A 25,463-nucleotide genomic window follows, 5' to 3' on the forward strand; every position below is an offset into this window, starting at 1 on the left:
ATTTCCAAATGATGAGAGAAAAAGGACTCAGGTTTTGAACCACGTGGGGACACTTCAAGAGGCCATCTAGAAAGTGACAAGTAGATTATCCATTATTTACATCCATACACACATACACAAACCTGATAACACATATATCCTTCCTTTGCTGTAGGAAGCTCACAACCACTTCCTCTCCACTAAAGAGTTTTCCACAGCAGACCATAGTTATATTCTTTAAGCTCACAGAAGCTTTAAGAAACCTTTTGATCCCCTGAGGCTCTGCTATTGGTATGGGAGACAGATATCAAAGGGCCCATGACAAGTGAACACCAGACACTGGCCTAAGGTCAGTCCTCATGGTCAGCTCTGAGAAAGCCATGCCCACGCCTGCCCACTACCCAAGGATGGGAAATAAGGACAGCCATGATTAACATAAAGCCTTCTGTATACCAGGATCATGCCCTTTCTCTGCACAATTGCACAGTAGGTCAGGTGCTGCTGGCTCAGAGTAGGGGGAGGCAGCCTAGGGAAGTGCTTCTCAGAGCTCAGAGTAGAGGCTCTGAGGCAGAACTGATGGGAGAAGGGGACTTTGGTGACCATTGGATAAAGAGGCTCAAAAGAGACAGGTGAGAAAGAGCCCAGACTGGGAGAGTGTAAAAACTTGAGGATGTCTGGGCCACTCACATTCAGGGGAGCTCTTGAGGCTATGGGAGAGGTGGGAAAACATAGTTGCCAGTAGGGTCCCCAAGAACAGCTGACAGACAGTCTGGAAAAAGAAAGCTATGCTCTCACTGTTCACTTGTGGTTTTGGAGAGTGCTGAAGAAAGAGTCATGCTACTGGATACAGACAGGGTGGGAAGGATGGCACAGGTGCTCCTACAGAATAGATGCTCTGAGGTACAGAAAACACAGGCAAGTGGGAGGAAAGTGGTGGACCCCATAGAGGCCATTCTACAGCTATGGCTACCCCAAGGGAGTCAGCCAGGTCTGTACCTACTTGCTCCCCTCTTTCCACAAACATCAAGATCCCCAGATTCTTGCTACCCCCAGTTTCACATACTATTAATGCAAACCCAGGAAGAGAAGCTGCCCTGTTTCAGACTCCCCAAAGACAGCAGGATGGAAAAGTAAGCCCTTCTAACCTTTCTGTTCTTAGACAAGATATTGAACGATTCAGAGCCCCAGTTTATTCACTGAAAAGGGGGCAGCAATTCAGCCAGTTGGGAGTTCCATGTAAGTGTACAGAGCTGCTTATTCTAGGCTTGGTGACAAGATGGGTCTAGTTACCCAAGTAATATTAAACATACCTAAATGTATTGATGAAGACTCCACATACTTGGGCTGCAAGGTCACTGAGAAATCCTGCTAGAGCTGAGTTGAAAACCTCCTCCATGTAGACCAGCTGACAGAAAGTTGGAAAAAGCTATGCTGCATGCAATTCAATGGAGAGAGAGAGAAATTACCAGTGGAGATACTCAACAGTGGACACTGCAGGCCTTAAATTTGGCCAACCAGGCCGAATGAGCCAATGGGTGCAATAGTGGCATGTCTGTTATGGGGGAAACCAACTGCCTTCTAACTGGACTGGAGGCCTGCTCCGTGGGAGGGAATATATTCCTGATACTGAAAACCTACCACAGGGGCAGTCATGAACCCTAGGGGGGTAAGGTCTGCTGGTATCTGGTTAAATGTGTATACTATGCTCACCAAATTACCTGGGAAACTCTTCTCTTAATGTTCATATCTATATATTAACACTACTTTTGGTTAGACAACCTTCTCTTTTCAGATGGCAGTGACCTTGGGATGACTCAGAAGGCATCATGGTGCTAAGAAGAAGTGACAGAGGAGTGCTTAGCACTGAAATATCTCTATCACACCTTCCAAGACTCAGGGTCCATTACAGAAGAGGTGGCAGAAAGAATGTAAAAGCCAAAGGAAGGGTAGGACTCCTTACAACGTGCTCCTCCAGACACAAAATGGCCTGGATATCCATGACCTCACAGTGCTTGGTACTACCTACACAAAACCATCATAACAGGAGGAAAAGGTCATGACATCAAAATAAAAGAGAGACTGACTGAGAGGGGGAGGGGATATGATGGAGAGTGGAGTTTCAAAAGGGAAAGTTGGAGGAGGGAGGGAATTACCATGGGATATTGTTTACCATTATGGAAGTTGTCAAAAAAAGTTAAAAAAAAAAACAGAGTTTGCCCTTGGGACAGATGTGTGTGGGTTTCAGTTTTCTGAACATCAGGCAGGTAACAGTGCACATTTCAGCAGCTTTCAATAATCAAATACATTGACATTTCTGCAGTGAATCCCTGAGTATAGGATACATAAGGACTAAAAATAGCCTCCCATGATCTATAAATAGCCTCACCTCAGTTCAAGTGGGACTAGGCTACAAAATGAGCTATGACAAAGCACTTAGTTTCCAGAGCTTGCTGGATCTGGGAATCAAGAGTAAGGAATTATGGGTGTGCATGTTAATGTTATCATCACATATCATGAATTAACTGTACATCAATTCATCTCACAATTCACATTCAGATCAAGGTTATATGTGCCTCATCCTTAAAACTCACCAGGACATCTGACCTTGGGAGACAGTAGTTACACAAAAAAACCAAATGTATACCTGTACAAACACACACACACACATAGAGTCAGAGAGAGAGATGGGGAGAGAGAGAGAGAGAAAGAGAGAGAGAATGCAATGCCTAGAAATACAATCATGATTCTGAGTATTCAGAGATAAAAAGGGCTAGAGAGCCAAGTTCTGGGGTGAAATCTAGGCTACACTCAGTGACCACCTACTCCTATCTAGTGAGAAGAGCCAGTGTAAACAACAGGGTTAGGGTTCAGTGCGGGACAGCTTCCTAGCCTTGGGACATGGATCAGGGGTGGGGGTGCCAGGCACAATTTCAGCTCCTGACACTGCAGCTCACAAGCAGGAGCTGACGTGGTAAGCTTCACTTCTTCCCTGGCAGTCTCAACACAAAAGCTTTACAGGGTTTTGGGGGAAGGGGTGGGGAGGAGAGGGGCATGAGGCATGTAGTTGGTATTTCTGAAATGTCTGCTGACTATGCTATGAAGTTGCTTACAAAGAAGAGCTTGCATGGATGGCCCCTTCATCCCAGAAATGTCCTTATATCCTGGGGGCTCTCTTTTGAAGTAGGGAACCTTTGTAGTCCTCTGTCTTATACAAGGTAACCCTCCCCCCACCATCTGAATGCAGTCAAGATTTTCTGGATGCTCCTCCAAGAGGCCAGGTTTAGGTTCTAAAGACTAGAGCCTATAACAATACTGGCTTCTCTCCTCAAATGAGGGAGCACTAGATCTGTGAATTACTCAGGCTTTAAAGTCAGGATGGGGATGTGGCCAAGACTCTATCCCTCATTTGGTCTCAAGCAAGTTACTTAACAGCCTCTGAGCCTCAGTTGCTATGTTTCTAAAACTGAGTCTATACTATGGATATCTGTCTTCCAGGGAGGGAGCAGGGAAGGGGGATAAACCAGGAGACAATGCATGGGGGACTGGGGAGATAGCTCCACGGATAAAGTGCTTGCTGTGCAAGCATGAATCGTTGATTCCAGCTCCACACATAAAAGCCAGATGTTGTGGCTGGCCCTTGTAATCCCAATGTGCTTACCTTGAGAAGGGAGATGGAGCCAGGAGAATCTCCCAGAAGTTTTAGGGCCAGCTAGTCTGGTGAATGCAGCAGTGAACAACAATCAGAGATCTTGCCTCTACCAAGATGGAAGGTAAGAACTAACACCCAAAACTGTCTTCTGACCTCCATGTGTGTGCCATGGCATGGATGCCTGCACTCACATACATGAATATGCACACACATCCCGAGACAGAGAAGTAGAAAGAAAGAAACACTGAATATAAAGTACCCAGCATGTAACACTGAGGAAATGGCAGTGGCTACCATGATGATAACAATGATGGGGGCAGCTGTTATACCACATTCAAAGCAGTCAAGATTGGCATTCTTACTATTATTACCCTCTGCCTCATCATTAGCCTCATTCATTCTCTAGCAATACTTGGAGCAGGTGCCTTCTCCCACTGCAACCTAGAAAATTAGAAGCCATGGCAGTGCTGGGGTCTTAGCCAAGGTCATAGCAGGTCAGTGCCAGGGAGGGGATAAGAACCCATGACTGTGGAGCCAGTGTGGACCACTAAATTCATCCCAACAAGCACTGGACAGAGGAGCATCTGAGTACTTCAGGGTCACAGGTGGATGGAGAAGTATCCAGTGGCTCAGCCTGGTAGGTATCCAGAGGCAGGGAAGCAGCAAGGGGGGAGAAAGAGGGAAAGGAGGTGGTCAGAGTGCAGGGAACTGAGTCATTTTCTAACTGATCCAAGCCCATCACACACAGTCTGGCTGCTCTATCTTTGGCAGGGGGCTGGGGGCTATTCTGGGAAGCTTTGCACACAGCCTGTCACTTCCCTGCCAGGCTGCCTGGGTCAAAAACAAAACCATCCCAGCAACATCCCTATGTCAACAGGGTGGGAGGCGAGGAGGCGCTGAACAGCCCTGAACAGAACAGCAGGAACGGGGGAAAGTTGGGGGAGGTTGAGGGAGCACAATCACCCCCACCCTGCAAAAAAAAAAAAAAAAAAAGCGAGAAAAAACAAAAACTGAACTAAAGGTAGCAAGACACTGGGAAAAACTGGAGTTAGACCTAAGTTCAAATGCAAGCTGTGTGTGTGTGTGTGTGTGTGTATGTGTGTGTGTGCGTGCGTGCGCGTGCATTGGAACTCAAGGTCTCAGCATGCTAGGTAAGCACTCCACAACTGAGCTTTGTCTTTGAACAGTCTCTTATTTGCTCTATGCTAGTTACCTGTTTGTAGGAATGGCACCTATTTCACAGGGATGGGAGAAAGTAACACTGTTCAGAAGTCACAGTGGACACTGGACACATGACTAGGAGCTAACTAATGCTTTTCCTCCACATTGGCCTAGTGTGCCCTGGTCATCTCTCAGGCCATCTCTGCAGGCAATACATCTATAGCTCCCATCCTGCCTGCCCAGGACAGCTAAACTCCCTAACCAGTGGAACAAGTCCCATGTTCATCCTTGTGTGACCACAGTGCTTAGGCCCGAGCAGTTGTCCAGTCTTTGAGGCTAAGCCTCAAAGCTCTTGGAAGAGTACCAAGGAAACAGAAGAGAAGAAAGCAGAGGGTCCCCACCTCAGTAGTACTATCACAGGGCTCAGCTGGACATGGGCTAGTGACCTTTAGGAACAAGGAAAGAGCCATCTGGCTTCGGGAGTGAAGCACAGTGCCCTGCCCAGAGCAAATGTCCAGTGAACACTTTCACTGAACTGAACTGTGGAGGGACTGACAGCAGAGAAGAGAAACAACTGAGGATGGGCATTTCCACTGATGAGGTATTTCTGAGACACAGTTCTATGTGAGGTACTGACACACAGTGTTGCACATAATTATTTCTTCTTGAAAGATGAGAGGAAAGGACTCCAAGAAGGGAAGAAGCATGTCCCAGGTCACTCAGTGAGTGGGCATGAGGCCTAGCAAGGGGGCCACTAGGCTTCATTGAAGGATACTGTGTTCTAGTCTTCTGGATGAGAAGTGGGGTTCTGGACAGCAAAGATCACCTAGCTCAGGGAGGATGAGAAAGGTAGAGTTCTTAAAGATGATCACCCTTATACCTGGACATGGAGATCCTTATCATCAGTGAGAGCTTGGATATCTAACTAGCCCTGCCAGACCCCTGGATCTGTACTTTTCTTATCATGCTCTCAAAAAGCCCAAAGCCTGGAGAGTTAAAAGATGGGCGTATCCCAAGTGTCCACTAATGAATGAATCTATGCAAGGCAATATAACTCACCTTAATCAGGAAGGAAATTCTGACACAGGGTACAATAAGGATGAACCTTAAGGACAGTACGTCAAATGAAAGAATGAAAACATAACTAACAAAAAGGACAAATAACCTCTAAGTCTGCCTTTATGAGGTACCTAGAGTAGTCAAATTCAGACAAAGTTAAGTTGTGGGTACCAAGGGCTGGAGAGCAGGGCAAATGAGGGTTTAGAGCTTACTGGGAGAGAGCTTCAATTTGGGAAGGTAAAGGAGGTGTAGAGGGATGGTGGTGACAGCTGTACAACAGTGTAAATGTGTATTTACTAATGCCCTGAGCTGTGCACTGAGAAATGGTTAACATGGGCTTGGCACGATGGGACATGCCTATAATAAGAGACTGAGGTGAGAGGATTGCCATGAGTTTGAGGCCAGCTTGGGCTATACAGTGAGACCCTGATTCAAAAGGAGAAAAGATGGAAAAAAAAGGAAGGAACAAGGGAAGGAGAATGGGAGAAGAAACTCACTAAGGGTGGAAGGAACATATCCCCAAGGTTAGAAATGGGGTCTCCTCTCTGGATCAGAATGAGAACAGGCAGAAGAGTGATGGAGCAGAGGACTCAATGTTCTACTCTGGCTACTTCAGGTGAGCAACCCCTCAGTCCCCTGCTGAAGGTGAGTACATGGGGGTCTACAAGGGGCTCATACATGTGTGTACATCTCTCTCTCACACACACACCCAAGGAAAACTTTTTTTTTTTTTTTTTTTTTGAGATAGGGTCTTGCTCTAGCGCAGGCTGACCTGGAATTCACTATGTAGTCTCAGGGTAGCCTTGAACTCATGGCTATACACCTACCTCTGTTCTCCAAGTGCTAGGATTAAAGGCGTGCGCCACCACACCTGGTGGAAAACAACTTTTTTGAGAGCTATGGAGTCTCCTACTGGGATAATGAAAATGTTTTGAAGGGCCAAGGAGACGACTCAATGGGTTAAAGCATTTGCTGAGCAAGCATAATGTCCTGAGTTTAGATCCCCAAAATCCCCATAAAGCTGAACATGGTAGCATGCATCTATAAACCCACCTTTGGAGATATAGGAGATAGAGACAGGAGAATCTATGGAAGCACAAGAGCCAACAAGACTGTTATACTCAGTGGTGAACAATAAAAGATCTTTCCTGAAAACAAGATGGAAAGAGTGGACTAACACCCAATGTGGTACACCACAAGGTGACCTCCACATATGTGCCATGGTGTAAAAATGCCTGTATTCACATATACAAACGTGCACACACACTAAAAGAACAATTTGAAACAAGACAGATAACAGTGTTTGTTGTAAATGTCCACAATGCAACTAATTTGTTCCTTTCTTTTTTAGAGACACACGCACACACAGAGAAAGAATTCTCATGTCAGGGCCTCAGCCACTGCAATAGAACTCCAGCACTTGTGCCACCTAGTGTGCATGTGTGCCCTTGTGCTTGCCTCACCTTTGTGCATTTGGCTAACATGGGATCTGGAGAGTCAAACATGGGTCCTTCAGCTTTGCAGGCAAGCACCTTAACTGTCAAGCCATCGCTCCAGCCCTGATTTGTTCATTTTAAGTTGATTAGTTTTATGATATATGAATACCACCTAAACACAAAAAAAGTTAAAACCCCTGGGTATGAGGTGACACCACCAGTTGGCAGGCACTTGGGCTTGTCTGGGAATGAACAGGATGTAACTGGTTCTGCCAGGGCCCCAGGGAGAAAAGGGACAGCAGCCAGGCAGCCATGGAGGCATCTGGTGCTGACAACAGGGGCTGCATAGATCTTCTGTTCAGAGTCAACCTCCTTCACCCTGCATGTCACAGATTTCAGGAGCCAGATATAGAAAGGATGTCACAGAGCAACAGGATCACCTGTCATAATGATGTCATTAATTAATAATAATGGGGACATAGGACTTTTGAGGACCCAAGACTCACCTAAGGTCTCCATCAGTTTCAGTGGAGCTGGGTTTGGCTCCTTCCCAACCCATCCTAGTTTTTGGGAGACTGAATGAAGGGCAATATCATCTTCAATGTTGAAAGGTCAATGGTGTGTGCCTCATCTGGTACAGGCCAAGATACAATGAAGCTCCTGCAGATGCCAAATGTGGAGATGGCATTCCACTGTGCACCTTAGGTGACAGGTCCACTAACAGCTAAGAGCTCAGGAAGCAAGTGCTATGTTCAAGGGAAGTGTCTGGCTGGCCCTGAAAGAGGTGGCTCCTAAGGAGGCCAACCTTCAGGACAGATGTGAGGGTCTGGGGGGTAGGAGAGACTAGCTATGAAACAGGTCATGTTGACAGTACAGAGTGGGACCTAAGAAAGGTCCTTTTGGGCTAGAGAGATGGCTTAGTGGTTAAGTGCTTTCCTGTGAAGCCTAAGGACCCCGGTTCAAGGCTTGATTCTCCAGGACCCACGTTAGCCAGATGCACAAGGAGATGCACGTGTCTGGAGTTTGTTTGCAGTGGCTGGAAGCCCTGGCACGCCCATTCTCTCTCTCTCTCTCTCTCCCTGCCTCTTTCTCTCTCTGTCACTCTCAAATAAATAAATAAAAAATAAAAAAAAGAAAGGTCCTTTTGCTGCTAATGCCTTAAGAGTAAGGAACATACTGATCACACTCCCTATTCCACAAACCTGTGAAGCCTAAGGATCCGGTTCAAGGCTCGGTTCCCCAGGTCCCACATTAGCCAGATGCACAAGGAGATGCATGTGTCTGGAGTTCGTTTGCAGGGTCTGGAAGCCCTGGCGCACCCATTCTCTCTCTCTCTCCCTCTATCTGTCTTTCTCTCTGTGTCTGTCACTCTCAAATAAATAAATAAAAAATTAAAAAAAAAAAGAATGTTCTTATGGTAAGCAACTTTCCTCCCTGGAACTCAATCCAGGGTCTTGTTGGTTCTTCAGAGTCCCCTTTCTTCTCAAGGCACCCTGACATAGGTATTGAATGGGACACTCTCTCCAGTCTCCTTGATTCTATTCTTGGTGGCAAATTACCTTAGCTGACGATGGGGCTGGAGGCTGCAAAAAGCTTCTGATCTATTTCCTTGGACCAGATGCCAGGTCACTGTTTTCTTGCCAGCATAGCCAACTTGTCCTTTGGGGACATTGGTCTACCGAGTAGGAATAATGTCCCCTCTGACATCCCAAATTCATATCAACATAAAATGTCAGACCTTATTTGGGAATGAGTGTTTTGCAGATGTAGTAAGTTAAGATGAGACCATACTGGATTTAAAGTTGCTCAAAATCCAATGACTGGTGTCGTTGCAAGACAAAAGAGGATGTAGAGAGACAGAGAGATAGGACTTATGAAGATGGAGATAGAGTGGGGCCATGTACCTATAAGCCAATGAAGTCCTAGAGATACTAAAAGTTGGCAGGATATTTCCCTAGAGCACAACCCTGCAGACACTCAACTTCTGACTTCTGCCTGCAGAGCAGTAGGAAATATATCTCTGCTGTTGAAGCTACCAACTTATGGCACCTTGTTATGACAGCCCCAGGCAGCACCCTAGGTTTGTGGCATGGGGAGACAGCATATACCCTGGGTAGACCACATATGTACCAGCCAGAGTCCTTTGCTCTGGGCATCTGCAGATGACCCTTTGGCACTCTGGCTGTGTGGGTGATCTCAGCATTTGGGGAAGACTGAGCCAGCCTGCTGTCAGGCTATTACTAGGCTGTGGCCTAGTTACCTTAGGGCACTTAAGAAGCCAGTGTGAGGGGTGCCTGTATCTAGGCTGTTAAAAACATTTGATGGGAATTGTCTACTTGGCCTGTGGCCTTCTAACTTCCTGCTACCCAGCCTATCTGCTCTCAATACTTCCCCACTTTAGCTCCTGTACATCCTCTAGGACCCCAGCTTGGTCAGGCCGGTCCATCCTCTGCCCCCAAATCCTGAGGTACACTAGCCACATGTAAGCAGCCTCCAGTTGTAACTCAAGAAGAGAGGTGAACTCAGTTTGAGATCTTAGATACACACACTCTTTCCACCCCACCCCCTGGCTCAGCATCCTCCACCTTTCTCCTGTTTGGAGAGCTTCTCAGAATTGGGCAGAAAGTGGCCAAGGTTTTTAGAATCTTTAGAACTACTATCAAAGATTTTTCTGACAGCTGACCAAGTATGGGGTAGTAGGCAGCTGCAACAATGGCAGGCCCTTCACCTCTGTGAGCTTACCAGTGCAAGCAGCATGGTCAGGACTTCCATGGGGCTCATGATGTGCACATGGCTGCAAGACGGCAGAGATGCCAGAGTATAGCAATGAGATGCTTTAGAAATGGGAAACTGTTTAAAATGTGGATTCTGGCCTGGAGAGATGGCTTAGTGGTTAAGTGTTTGCCTATGAAGCCCAAGGACCCCAGTTTGAGGCTTGATTCCCCAGTACCCACGTAAGCCAGATGCACAAGGTGGTGCATGCATTTTGAGTTCATTTGCAGTGGCTGTATGCCCTGATATTCTCATTCTCTCCCTCTATCTTTCTTTCTCTCTCTGTAGCTTTCAAATAAACAAACAAACAAACAAAAAATTTTAATATGGATTCCTGGGGCTTAGGTGGTTGTTCAGTGATTAAAGGCACTTGCTTGCAAAACCTGTCAGCCTGGTTCAATTCCCAAACTACTCACATAAGTTAAATGCAAAAAAAAACAAACAAACAACAACAACAAACAACCCCAAAACTAGATCCCATAGCTAGGAAATGGCTTAGCAGGTAAGAGTGCTTGCCACACAAACATGGGTCTAAGAGGGTCTGATTCACCCTGATTTCCATTCCTCAGCACCCACTTAAACATCTGGACATGGTTACACATGGCCGTAACCTCAGTCCTGTGAGAATCACTGGGCTTGCTGGTCAGACAGTCTGACTAAAAACAGAAGCTCCTGCCTCAGTAAGAGATTCTATATCCACGTAACATGCAGATGAGCATTAGAGGAGGACACCCAACATTCTCCTCTGGCCTCCACACACATGTATACATGGCACATGCATCTGGACATGCTAGCTCATGGGTGTACACACACACACACACATGCATACACCACATGCACCACACATACACAGCAACTATCACTATATATAAACACACAATAAATAAGTAAATAAATAAACAAAATTTTAAAATGCAGCTTCCTGGTATCTCTTCCTAGATCCCCCAATTACAGCTCCTGCATTTTAAACACATCCCCAGTATAGTGCCCACCAGCCTAGCTCAATCTCCCTGTGTAAGATGGAGACAGGAGTAGCAGGACAGGCTTAGAAAGTTCACACACATGAACCAAATTGGATGCTGGCCTCTCTCGGGTCTGCTACTGTGGGACCAGGCACCTAGCCCTCTTTGACCAGGCAATGCCTCCTTATCCTTCCTGAGTGCTGACTTTGCTTAAGCCATTACCTGGCTATCCTGTGGCCATACTTTTGCTTTTTGAGCTCAGGCCTGAGCTTTATTCAAAGTGGTTTCCTGGTTGCTCAATAAAAGATGTCCAGCAAGTATTTGTTAGGTAAATTATTTTAATTCCAAACTCTATCCCTGAGTTGTTTTCTAACCTTAGGCAGGCCACTTAACTTTCATGCCCCTGTATGGAAAGGATTCTGGTCATATAGTCATCCCCCCTAACCATATCACAACCCACAGAGAATCAGCTGACAAGGCAGACACAACTGCAAGGCAGCAAGGAGGCCATAGCTTGCATACTGGACACCACACAATGAGTAGGCTGTCTCTAGTGACAAGCACTGAGCCCAGAGGGCCCAAAGTTTGAGATCCATCCAGGAGAATACAGATGGCAGGGGTTAGTGAGCACCTGAGGTAGGAGCGAACTGGCGGATGCTAAAGGTTGCTTTCATGTCCTCCCCACTCACGGCCCTGGGGGAGAGGAGCCTATCCCAGCACAGTCCACTATGGGGAGTCCCTAAATGCTACCATGATGCAGACAGGAGGTTACAAGGCCCTGGGAATTAGAGCAGGTCTCTGGCTCTTTGGGGCCTCCATTTTTAGCTGTGGAAGTGGGGGCTCAAGTTTGACTTTATCCAAGGACTCTAGAACACTGCAGTTAGTAGAACAGTCATTATAGCTCCTGTCATGATCCTGGTTACACTTGTATGGGTGTGAGCAGAGGGGCAGGTCTGTCCCTGCAGAGATGGCTTAGTGGCTAAGCGCTTGTCTGTGAAGCCTAAGTACCCCGGTTCGAGGCTCGATTCCCCACGACCCACGTTAGCCAGATGCACAAGGGGGTGCACGTTTCTGGAGTTCATTTGCAGTGGCTGGAAGCCCTGGCACGCCCATTCTCCCTCTCTCCCTCTCTCTCTCTCTCTGCCTCTTTCTCTCTGTGTCACTCTCAAATAAATAAATAACTAAATAAAATTTTAAAAATTATTAATAAAAAATAACTCAGGCAGGCAGCTAGAGGAACTGCTGGGCTCACAGGGAGTGCTGAGCCTGTGGTGGGGGGAATGAGTGGATACTACTTGGTGATGGCTTTCACATGCTGGGCTCACACAAGGCCAGGCCTCTGCCAAGGAGGAGCTAAGAGAGTTTAAGCTGTGTCTATCCAGGCCTGTTCTTATGCCCAGACTGGCTAGTGGGGTAGTGGAGGTAGTATGTCTGAGCGCTCCACAGCAACATGCCCCTTCATGCATCTCTCTAACCTACACAAAATGGATGTCATCAGTTGTGGTTCCAGGTGACTGGTGAAAAGCCCCTTGGGTCTCTATGTCAGTTTCTCTGTGTGTTAGGCTTGACCTAGGGCCCAGGGAGCAACAGACAGGAGCAGGCTGCAGTGGGACAGCAGTAGAGAAGGCCATGAAGCTCACCTTGCAGGGGAACCTGTTACTATATGCTGGATCCCCCACCCCCCAAAAAAATCAGAGCTCAATCCGGAATTCAATGTAAAATCTAACATCTTCCTTCATAGTGCTTAGGGCCACTAGGAACCATGGGGCAGGTGACAGAACCATAATCCTGAGCCCAGACCTTGGAGACCTTTAGTTTTGAGGAAAGCCTGACTTGTGAGGAGTTGGCGGATGTTCTAGAAGACACAAGCCCTGTCCTCCATAAGCCCTGTCTGTTCTTCTGCCTCCATCCCAGGGCTAGCTGGCTACCTCTAGCTCCTAGAAGAGTGGAGATTTGGTTTTGTTTATTTGGCTTCTTGTGGGGTCCTTATGGTACAAACCCTTCTGTGTTACTTAGTATTCTGTCCACCTTTCAGGAAGAGAACTCAAATGCCTAAGGCTTTTTAAAAACATAGTGTTTTGGAATCATCTCTAATTTATAGAAAAATTACAAAATTAGCATAAGAACTCCAAATTATTCTACCTCTGTCTGCATTATGTTTGTGCCCTCTTCCTGTGTGTACACCCATATGGGTATATCAATCTATCCTGGCACATTAGAGAAGCTGCTAGACAACAGCCTTACATCTTCACATTGCCAATACACATGGTACATTCTAAGCACTTCACATCTGTCCTTCATGTTGGCATAGGAAGCAGACCATGTTAACTCCACATTACAAACCAAAAACTGAGGCATAGGTCTCTTGATGTGCATATCTCCTCCAAGACTACCCAGTAATGCCCAGCACACACACACAAAAAGATTCCACAATGCAATCTTCTTGACCATGGGGTAACATTGTAACAACCTTTAAAAGAAAAAGTCACATTATGTCCATAATGAGTATAAGTCCCTGGGGTCTGGGTGGTCCCTATTCTTTACTGCAGAGTTGACTTGTACTGCACATTAGATAAGAGTCATGGGCAAGAGGCGGAGCTAGGATCAGGAACCCCCTCCCACTGCTACTCTGGAGCCTGTTCCTTTCCTTTTCCTCAGATAACTGGGATGGAGGGCAGGTGGGGCAAGGGGAGCACTGTCTCCTTTGGCTGCCCTCCCACCTGCTCAGCCTGCTCCAAGAATGCTATTGTCCAACTAAGGCAAGGGCCAGGTCTAGTCTTCACCCAGAGCCCAAGGCCTACTACACAGAGTAGCTGCACATGTAACTAATGAATGAGTGAGTCAGAGAGCTGAGTTCTGGTTTTACCCGCAAAGTGCCGTCTGCTTAAGCCCTGAGACATGTACAATGGGGTGGCTGCAAATCATTTAATGAGATGGGACAGTAGAAGTACCTGTGCAATGGTAGTGAGACCCTAGATCAGTCACACCAAAAGCATCTGTCCAGTCCTACTCTATGAAGCAAGGCAGCAATTGGCAAGATGGATGGAAAATAAGGATGCTTAAGACACCCAAATATGAGCAACATGGAGGAAGCGTACACATATACACACGTGCCATACAGTCTACATACCACACAAACACCCCAAGTACACACAAAGTTATACATACATGCAGTTATCACAATATGCTATACAACACACTACATATATACATACATACTTGCATGTACCCCATGAAAAACATGCCATACATAGTACACCACCCATGTATATTAACATACCACACGAACAAAATACTAGTCTATACCCTGTACACACACATACACATATGACACAAACATACACTTACATACTTCTATATGCCCACCCACACACTTAGCAAACCACAGCACCACATACACACATAACAAAGATGTGCACGTTTGCACCCACACGTTTGCACATACAGCATGTCAAATGTGCATGACCACATGTGAAATACTTGCACACAGTATGTACACACACAACAGACATGCTACATAAATACATGCACACACTGTACAAATGCATAACTTGCATACAGCACACATGTATACACATGACACATAATACATGCCACAAAATACATACAAACATCACACAACCATGTGCACATGCCTCCACATAATGTACCACAGACATAAAAATATCACCACACACACACCAGCACACATCCCTAATCATGTACACCGCATTCCATACACTTGTGCATACACGTGCTCACATAGCCCACACAACAAACCACATATATGTACATATAAATGAACCTATATACCCACCCACTCATACAGTGTAAACATGTCACAGGCCTCATCTCACATGCACGCAGAACACATGCATACACATATAACTTCATGTGCACACATCACAAAACACATGACTGTGCTCTCAAATATGCACATATACTTCATGTGCACACATAATATGCCACACACATACAGATACACACACAGACTTACCGTTCAGCACACCTTATGCTTATCTCTCTCTCTCTTTGGCAGTTGCCCTCTCTCAGGGCTGGAGATCCTCAGTAAGCTGGTATCTGTGGGCTTCCCTGCAGAACACACTAGTCTCTGTAACCCCACACAGCACAGCACAGCATAGCACAGGGTAAGGAAAAGGGACAGGGGAGAGGGGAAGAGGAAAGGGTAAAGGGGATCTGCCTCACTCTCAAGTAAGACAGTAAGCTAAAAAGAAATGCAAAGCCAAGTGTGGTGGTGCATGCCTTTAACCCCAGCACTCAGGAGGCAGAGGTAGGAAGATCATTGTGACTTCAAGGCCATCCTGAGACTACATAGTGACTTCCAGGTAAGCCTGAACTAGAGTGAGGCCCTACCTCAAAAAAATAAAAATAAAAATAAAGAAATGCATGAAGGGACAGCTATGGATTTTGGTGGTGCTGGAAATAGTTATTCAAGAGCATGTCAGCCTGAGTAGAATGCCATCTAGTATATGGGCTTCTGTTAGTAAAAGGGAAAGAAAGATGTATCCACGTGTGTGGTGCAAGCCTGTGTGTGTATGTATTTATGCATGTGAATGTACATGTACACATGTGGATATAGGCTTAACAAATGTGCATTTGTGCCTATGTGTATATGTGTGTTCATGTGTGCATTTGAGGAAATTACAAGAGCCCTGGGGAGAGTTTAACTCATGAGCTTCCTTCTGCCTACACAGTTGAAATCATTTGTGTACCATCCCCAAAAGACTTTTTAAGACCTAGGCACAGAGTCCTGGGTGAGGACAGAGGCTAATCCCCCTAAGCATATGCTTCTCTGAGTCCCAGAATCTCTGCCCAGGTCAGAGTTACCTGTCCTCTCTGGGCACAGCCTGGTTGGTCACTAGTATAAAGGGAGAAATAACCAACTTTCTCCTTAGACTCCAGAGCTTCATGAGGTTTACGTGAACTCTAGGCTTCCTGCCCTCCCTCCCCTGAATCCCAGTGCTCCTGTCAAGTTAAAGAAGAACCACTCACCACCTGAAAGCCAGCCAACACGGTGATTATTCCACTTTTCCTGGAATGAGCCTTCCACACTTTTGTCGGCTGGAGCCATCGGCAGCTAGGGTTCCCACCTCTCCAAACTGCTCTCACACCCTCTGCAGCTCCCACGATGCTTTCAAGTAAGTCAGCATTACATGCACTTATGATTACACCCTGGAGCATCCACTCGACAAGGACACAGGAAGGAGGGGCAGGGCCAGTGGACAGCACTCAGGGTCCACCTGCTATACAAACAGTAGTGGTGGAGCTCCTCTGGAGCTCAGCTGTCTGACTGGCCTTTCTGGATTTGCTGATTGAACAGGTACTTGGCTGGTCCTGGACAAGCATGAAAGACCCCAGGGCACAGAAACCCCTGCTGCAACATCAACAGTGGTGGCAGCAGCCCTGGACCATCTCCCATAGAGGCTAAGAGCAGAGATTAGAATGGAGTGCTGCACTCAAAGGCTGGCCTTTAACATGTCACATCAGATTTTCCATTCTCAGGCAAACCAAACAAAACCAGCACACATCCTCTCCACCCATCACCCAGCTCATAAAGCCATCAGAATTCATGGCTAGTCAACCAGAACTCAGACATGGGTCATGCCATTGAAAAGCCTACACAGCTCCAGATGCCAGAAATGTCTTGGTGAGACTGTAACCTAGAAGTCCAGGAAAGCCAGATGCAATGCATCCTTGGCCCTGCCCATCAGAACTCTACTCTTTGATCTGCAAGAAGCACAAGGAATGCAGGGTCTCTGGTCTGAGGTAGTTTTAAAGAAAGGGGTCTGTGGGAAAGACACAGAGATCCACAGGCCAAAAATTAGAAGAAAAAAATTAGAGCACAACCAGGTGTCCTGTGCTTTACTATTCACTGGGAGAGCCAACATGCCCCACCTCAATCCAACTGGTACTGGGACCCAGGTACACCTGAATTTCTCTGCAGTTAGTCCCCTAAGCTGTGAGTCTCTTGCAGAGTTGGGTATGAATTCCCTGATATCACACCAAACTTTGAAGCATTCTGTGAGTCAGACAGGGCTACTTGGTATGTGCTTTCTATTTAAAGATCAGACAGGGTTTACGCGCAGATAGGATTTAAGCCTGGAGCTTCTAAGAACTGGGTGCTAAATGTGGTCTCTTCGGTCCTCACTTTCCATAAACACAGGAGATGTTCATGTTGACAGCTGAGGGTTCTTTTTCCATTGCCAGCTTCATAAGAACTACCTGACTCATAAGCTGGACTATAGAGGAGTTGACATCACCATTCCCTCTGAGAAAGACACTCCGAGTGCCACTGTCAGGTGACAGTGGCAACAGCTGGGCAGCCCAGTGCAGTTAGGGCAGCTGGAGATAGACAATGGCAACAGCTGGGCATACGGGCAGGCCCAATCCACCAGAAACCCTTTGGCAGATGAGTCTCCTGACACCATCTTCTAAGAAATATTGGTGGAGGGACAAAACATTCCCACACTGAGTGCTCATTTTCAGAAGATTATGGGCTAGTCAGAGAGCAGTCATCCTGTAGCCAGAGCTTTGCCTGCTGGGGGCATGTGAGCACCTCTAAATTTCCTCCTCTCCTTGGTCTGACCATGCTCGAGGAAAGCAGACTGTTCATGCTCTAACAATCACAGGCAAAAATGGAGGTGCAACAGAGCAATCTCTCCAACCCCAAGAGGCAGGAGCCAAGCTACTCATAGAGAAACCTCCACACTCCAACTCTGCCTGCCCCATGGAGCTCAGGCAGGCTTCTTCCTCCCTCTCTCTCCATCCCAGCTTCTTAGAGAAAACAAGCAACCCCGTGACCAGATGGAGCCTTCCTTGCTAATAAACCTAGCTTAAGACTGAGACATGTTTCAGAAGAAGCAGAAAATTACCTTTCAGGAAGACAACGTGAGGTAAGGGGAGGGGAGCACAAAGTACCAGAGCCACGCGCAGCAGCAACCAGCTGGGGCTGGACCAGCAGACCCATCTCTGCAGACTCTGCTGGCTCCCTATGTGCCAGCCTCAGGGAGCTTCTCTGGGACCCCAGTACTCCAGGCAGCCCATGTCTGGAGATAGGAGGGCACCAGCATGCAGTCCCAGGGCTGGGTGGACAAGAAGCCACAGCGGCAGGGTCCACGGAGGCAGGAGGGAGGCAGGGCAGGTTGGAGAGGAAGGGGTGGGGAGCAGAGCGAGAGGGCGGGAAAGAGGGAGAATTGATTCTCTCTCCTCCATTGGGACCACTGAGCTAAGTTGCCATGGAGAAGGGGAGCCGCTGGCAGAGCTCAAGGCGGGCGGAGGAGCCATATGCCAGGGAAGGCGTCAGAAGAGAGCCAATCCCACATTTCTGCTGCTGCAGCCTTCCTTGAGCTGGCCAGGGCCTAGGTGACAGACAATGCCTGGTGGGGCACTGGCCGAACAGTGGATGAAAGCAGCAGCCCTCAACCATGGGCACCCCAAGGAAAAGGAAGGCCCCTAAGAGGTTTCTCCCTAGCTCAGGTTGTTCTGTTGTCCTTCAGTCAGGGTCCAGAATCCCATCTTCATGCTTCCATACTCATATTGACTGACAGAGCCCAAGGTCAATACCCCAGAGACTAAGGAAACCATGGACCCCTTCACATGCCTGGGCAAACTTGGGCTCTGATGCTTAGAGGCACAGTGCTGCTCTACACCTGCCTCTCTTTCAAAAGACCACTTGCAAACTGCAGTCACGTTTTCCCACCCTCAGGAAGGAGGGGAGGGAAAGCCCACCTATGGGAGAGCTTCTATGGCCCAGAGCCACCCACACAGGAAACCAAGAAGGAGACTGCTGGGTACTGGCTGAGCAGAGGAGGGACTGTCCTGGATATTTTGACCAGGTCCAGACTGTATGTTCTATCCTCCCACTGCCAGCCTCATCATTTCCATTGCTATATAAGCCCAGTTACTGGGCTGTCCTTGGCCCCCAGCCTCACATACACTGAGGCTGAGGGAGGTCTCGGAGCCTGGGCTGCAGTCTGTTTCTTCTTTTGGAGATCAAAGGACCACAGCAGGTACATCTCTTGGCTTCTATTTCTTTCTTAAAAACAGGGATAAAGGACTGGGGAGGTAGCTCAGTGGTTAAAGGTGCTTGTGTGCAGTATGTTGGCCTAGATTGGCTTCTCTAGTACCCATAAAGTACATAAAGCCAGATGCACCAAGTGGCACATACATGTCTATTTCTCTCTCTCCACTTGAAAATCAGTAATAATAATAATAATAGGGATATGGGGAGGTAATATGATGGAGAATGGAATTTCAAAGGGGAAAGTGTAGGGGTGGGGAGGGAGGGAATTACCATGGGATATTTTTTTATAATCACAGAAAATGTTAACAAAAATTAAAAAAAAGAAAACAAGGAAACAGGGCTGGAGGGAGCTGGAGGGATGGCTTAGCGGTTAAGGCATTTGCCTGCAAAGCCAAAGGACCCAGGTTCGTTTCCTAGGACCTATGTTAGCCAGATGCCCAAGGGAGTGCACACATCTGGAGTTCGTTTGCAGTGGCTGGAGGCCCTGGCGTGCCCATTCTCTCTCTCCCTTTCTGTGTCAAATAAATAAATAAAAATAAAATATTAAACAAATAAACAAACAAACAATAATAATAATAGGGATAAAGAGGTAGGAGGACTGCTATGAGTGTGAGGCCAGTCTGAGACTACATAGTAAATAGTGGGTAGTTTTGGAGGAGCTATGCACATCAAGAGACCCATGCCTCAGTTTTTGGTTTATAATGTGGAGTTAACATGGTTTGCTTCCTATGCCAACATGAAGGGCAGATGTGAAGTGCTTAGAATGGACCATGTGTATTGGCAATGGTGAAAAGGCAAAGGTAGGAGGATTGCCATGAGTTTGAGGACAGCCTGGGACTAGAGTGAGTTCCAGGTTAGCCTGGGATAGAGCAAGACCCTAGCTTGAAAAAACCAAATAAATAAACAATAAAAACAAACAAACAAAAAACCCTAAAATTCAAATGTCACATGAAACCATGGGGCATTTCCCTGGTCAGAGCAGCTCTAAGAATGGAGGAAATGGTGAAGGACACTTGACCCAGGCCAAGGTCTAGCTCCTTGGCCTCCAATCCCTCCATTTTTTCCTCCCTGGGAAAGATTAAAATCCCAGCTATCTGGGTGTGAGGAAGGGGCCTCTAGAAGGACACAGGGTGGTTGGTGGGGTTCTCAAGGAACCAGACAGACAACATAGGAGAGTGGGCTCTTCAGACTCCATAATGACAAGTCTGGATCTCAGACTTGGACCCTCCTCTCTACCCTGTTCTAGAACCTTCCTCCCCTGGTCTCTCCCAGTAACTCTTAAGGTCATCCCTGGAATTTTGAGTAGGGATTCAGGATTAGAACTCTCCACTATCCCCAATGTGGTGGCAAAAATCCTATTGGAGCTATGCAAAGGGTCTTTGATTCCAGTCTGCGCTGGGGGCCAGGTACTTAGGGAGTCCTTCCCACACACAGAGCTGCCCTCAAGACTCCCTCAGCATGGAGGATCTCATGGGAACACAGACCACACCTAAACGAGCCTTCTCACTCTGAAGATTCAGAAATCCACGTTCAAAAAGGGAAGTGACTTCTTTAGGCCCATGTCACCCTGGCATTGGAAACTGTATAAGCATGTATGCTACTGGGTCTCCAGTGCTCAGTCCAACACTGGGCAGGCAAAGAGCGATATGCCCCAAAGCCCATACAGCACAAAACAGAGTAAACCAGCACAGTGTGGTGGTGCACACCTTTAATCCTAGCACTCAGGGGGCAGAAGGAGGAGGACTGCCATGGGTTCAAGGCCAGCCGGAAGCTACCAAGTGTATTCCAGGTCAGCCTGGGCTACAGCGAGACCCTGTCTTGAAAAACCCAAAAACAAACAAAAAAGAACTGTGTCTATACTTAATATGTACAGATTGCTTTCTTGACATTCCCTAAACAGTGCAGTGTGATGCTTCTCACACAGCCTCTGTAGCATAGTAGGCATCAAGTGTAATCTACAAATAAGCCAAGGTAGGTATGTGGGAGGCTGTGCACAGGTCATAGCAATAGTCTGACCTCTGATTAAACAAACTCACTCAGGCCTTCCTAGACAGTGCTTACTTAAACTTAACCATGACTTTGATACTGGCACTCCTTTGACCTTTTCATTTTCTTCAGAGCATACATGCATCCCTATCTGACACATGACGTACTTTTCTTTGGTCTTTGTTTTTATTTTATTTTATTTATTTATTAGAGAGAGAAAAAAGGGCAGTACAGAAAATGGGTTCACCAGGGTCTCTAGCCACTGCAAATGAACTCCAGATGCATATACCACCTTGTGTATCTGGCTTATGAGGGTACTGGGGAATCAAACCTAGGTCCTTAGGTTTAGCAGGCAAATGCCTTAACTATTAAGCCATCTCTCCAGCCCTGGTTTTATTTTTTAAATGGTAGTTAAAACATTTGCCATGCTATCACTTTAAGTGGACCTTACAGTGGATTATGTACATGGCTATACAGTTGCTGTCACTATTTCTACAACCAAAACTCATCCCATTAAACACTAACTTGCCTCCCCCACACACTGCCCTATCTCTGGCAACCACCATTCAACTTCCTAGCTCTGTGGATTTGACTCCAGTACACAGTTCATAGTGCAATAGTATGTGGAATCTCTGACTTCTTTTCACTTAGCATGTCATATATGTTCATCCATGTTGCAACTTGTTCTTTTGTAAAACTGACTCTCCGATTAGCATGGAGTCTCTTGAGGACAGGATTTGGGGTGACTGTATTCACTATGGTATCCCCAGAAAATATCTGGAATAGCATCTGGTACACAGCAGGCAAGTACTGAGTGAATCTTTTGCAAGCAAGTACCTTTAACCACTGAGCCATCCTCTCAGCCCTCAGAATTTTTTTAATGGATGGATGGATGAATGGGTGGGTGGGTGAGTGTATAGGCAGATGGATGAATGAACAGATAGGTGAATGGGTGGATAGATGGATGAATGGTTGTGTGAATGAGTGGGTAAATGAATGGCAGGTAGAGGGACAGAGAAGCTATAAGGGTTAATACCTCATGGGTCTGTGTCTGGCCAGAGCTCTATTACTCCTTGCAAACTAACTCCTGGCCCAACCCTATGGCTTAGCCACTGTCCTGAGGGGCAGCTGTATTTAGTGGCAGGACTCCCCATTTGGTGGTTGGCTTCCCCCAGATGGTTAGCTGTTTCAATATGTTTCTCTCAGATGTAGCACATTTAAGGAGAATTTTCTAGGCAACTAAGAGTCCCCAGCTACAGAATAACAATGTACCTAGGAGCTTCATAGGGCAGCAACCCAGTGTAGGGCATGGCAGTGAAGAGGGTTGGTGGCCAGGAAGTGCTTGGAATATGAAGGTTTCCACCACAGAGCTAGAGCCTTGGCTAGCACCAGGAAGGGCAGCAGCCTATGCAGGTGTTCAATAGCCTGGGGCCAGCCCTGCAGCCCTGCTCCAAAGCTGGGCCCACTACCCTGTAGGCCACTTGCTTCTCACCTTCTCCACATCCTGTCGGGCTATTTATAGCCTCCCTCCCTCCCTCCCTCCCTCTCTCTCTCTCTCTCTCTCTCTCTCTCTCTCTCTCTCTGAGAACTCCCTTATCCGTTCTTCTGAGCTGGCTAGACTTGGTAACTTAAAAGTCAGACAGACATGACCTTAGCATCCAGAAAGCTCTAAGAGATGGACATTTTGGGCTGGGCCTACCATACCCCTTGTCCTCTGATGGGGCCCGCAAGTGATGACTTCCTAGGTGTGGGGTACCCCCCCCCCAGAAAGAAGGACTCTTAGGAGAGTGGAACAACTTAGGAAAATCTCAGGCTGCAGTGCTAGAAGATGCTAAAAGTGCTAGACCCGCAGAGGCCCCATCACCCCAGAATTACTCTGCTCCAATAAAAACAAACAGATCAGGACAGTGGAAAAACATCTGTACCTTTAAGTGATTTGGCCCACAGATATGAAAAACATTTGCATGCTGAAGCTGTGTGCATCTTTGGTTATTTTTAGGGTGAACCCAGTTGCCTCCTCTTAGAACCGGATGAAGGCCCAGAGAGGCACGTAGTCCTTTTTCCCAGATGGGGGGTCCTGCTCTTGTTTCCCTGGGAATGAGGACTTAAGAGTGTGGGCTCTGGGACATCACCCTCTGCGCCAAGCACTCAGCTGAGGCTCAGTCAAGTACACATAGAGCTGGGAGGGCAGCTCTGCTGCTATTGTGAAGGAGATCTGCTGCTGACATCACTGGTCACCCACCTGGGCTCAAAGAACCCTTTGCCACCCCCCAGAGCATAGTATGAAGGGAAGAAGGCAATGCCATCAGCTGCCTCCACCCGAGCCAGGCCCAGCTGATAGGAATGTCTGGTTGATGTATTTCCAGAATAAGCAGCAATTAGAGTAGATATTCTCTCCTCTTCCCCCTCCCCAAAACAGGAATAAATCAGTGCTACCAATTTCCCAGCTAATGATTTCCTCCATTAAATTAAAAAGAAGAAGAAAATGTTTTTTTAAATGGATTACCAGCCCTGTGATTTCAGAGACTACATGACCTGTCAACTCCTTTCAAGTCTGGATGCATCATAGTGCCTCAATTAATTTTTAATAAAGCAACTGCAGTAGAAGAAGCACCCCAGGCTGGGCATGGTGGTGCACGCCTTTAATCCTAGCACTCAGGAGGCAGAGATAGGAGGATTGTTTGAGACCACCCTGAAATTACATAGTGAATTCCAGGTTAGCATGGGCTAGAGCAGAAACCTACCTGGAAAAACAACAACAAAAAGATCAAAAGAAGCAACCCAGCCTTCCTCTACCTCCACCCTCATCCTTGTAGGTACATAAGGGTTGGCCCTCTGTGGGCTTAGGGAAGCTGGCTGAACCCAAGTAGACAATTGTTGGCAGTCAGTGCCTGACACCCATTTCACAGATGGGAAGGGAGTGGAGAGACATAAAGCACTTTAGCATACACCCCAGAGTGAACCAAGACTTGTGCCATGTACTGTGGAGCACAAAGTGGGGATCAGGGCCCTTGATTTTCAGGTGCCATTATCTAGAACTCAACGATGAGGAGCCCAAGTAGGGGCAACATGAGTCACCACCACCCTCTGTGATGTGGGTGGCAGGACCTATGTTTCTGTAGTACCTGTTGGCATAGCACAGACACCCTGTTGTTTAAAAATGCTTCCCAAACAAGGGCTGGAGAGATGGCTTAGCAGTTAAGGTGTTTGACTGCAAAGTCAAAGGACCCAGTTTTGATTCCCCAGTACCCATATAAGCCGGATGCACAAGGTGGCACATGCATCTGGAGTTCGTTTGTAGTGGCTCTCTCTCAAATAAATAAATAAAAGTTTAAAAAATATATATTTTTTAAAATGCTCCCCAAACACAATGGACAGACCCAGAAAACATGTTGCTCAGTGGAAGAAGCCAGACCTCAAAGGCCACATGTCATATGGGACACTCATGTGGCTTGTCTAGCAGAGGGAATGCACAAACAGCAGGGGTTACCAGGGCAAGAGAAGTGACAAGAGTTTTTAAACAAGTAAAACAAGTTTTAAAACAAGTAAAAAGCATTGTTGTGAGGAAAAAGTGATGGGCTGGAGAGATACCTTAGTGGTTAAAGCATTTGCCTGCAAAGCCAAAGAACCTAGGTTCAATTCCCCAGAACCCACATAAGCCAGATGCACAACATGGCACACACATCTGGAATTCATTTACAGTGGCTGAAGGCCCTGGTGCACTCATTCTCTCTCCTCTTTCTCTCAGATAAATTTAAGAAAAAATATCAAGACAACTGAGGACCACTTTCCAAATGCTATTGAAGACACAGAAGTGGTCACCTTCTCCCGTGGGACTGTGACAGGAACCTCTGAAGTTCTGAGTAGGTTTCACTTCTCTAGCAGAGGGAATGCACAAACAGCTCCAGGGCCCACAAGTTCTCTCTCACCATGTCAGAACTCAGGGACTTCAGGGAAAAGGTTCTTCTGTCGACCAGTATCCCTGATGGTTGTGGCCTGCCAGATGCCTATAGGCAGAGAGGGGCTGCAGAGCTCAGGGGACACCCTCTCTGGCAGGAACCGAGGGGCTTGTGTTATTAGCCATGCCTTCTCTTTGGAATGCACTGCCCCAGATGTTACATAACTTGTTTCCCATGTTTATTTATGTTTTTACAGAGAGCTCCTCTCTGACCATCTACAGTAAGAAAGAGGCAGGGAAGGTCACTAAGGCCAGGGAGGGAAGCCATGAGCAAGAACAGAAGACCCAGGGTTCTGCTATCCAGGGTGCTCTTCCTGGCTGGAGGGAGGTCACTTAAGGAGGGCGGGCAGGGGCTAGTGCCATAGTTTACCAGCTAGAGGGACTTGGCAAGTTATCTTATCTAAAACTCAGTTTTTCTTCTACACAATGGAAGAAGAAATAGTACATGTGTCTCAAGCTTTTTCTGAGGACTACCCGA

The 25,463-nt window shown here is 47.0% G+C and overlaps 1 protein-coding gene across 10 annotated transcripts in view; it reads right to left on the reverse strand.

Annotated features, from left to right (window-relative positions):
- Window positions 1-25,463, reverse strand: part of Pitpnm2 (phosphatidylinositol transfer protein membrane associated 2) — a 200,010-nt gene that overhangs the window by 92,044 nt on the left and 82,503 nt on the right. The window contains exons 1-3 of one of the 10 annotated variants that reach the window (XM_045132550.1): window positions 17,891-18,168; window positions 16,011-16,149; window positions 14,995-15,089 (exon numbers count right to left, since the gene is read on the reverse strand). The exons of 8 other annotated variants lie outside the window; for them this stretch is intronic. The gene's annotated coding sequence lies outside the window, so the exon portion shown is untranslated. Of the gene's footprint in view, window positions 1-14,994; window positions 15,090-16,010; window positions 16,150-17,890; window positions 18,169-25,463 lie in introns of those variants that run through there. One more of the 10 variants, XM_045132548.1, reaches the window with a different exon arrangement.

This window comes from Jaculus jaculus, chromosome 13, assembly GCF_020740685.1.
Source record: "Jaculus jaculus isolate mJacJac1 chromosome 13, mJacJac1.mat.Y.cur, whole genome shotgun sequence".
Lineage (NCBI taxonomy): Eukaryota > Metazoa > Chordata > Mammalia > Rodentia > Dipodidae > Jaculus > Jaculus jaculus.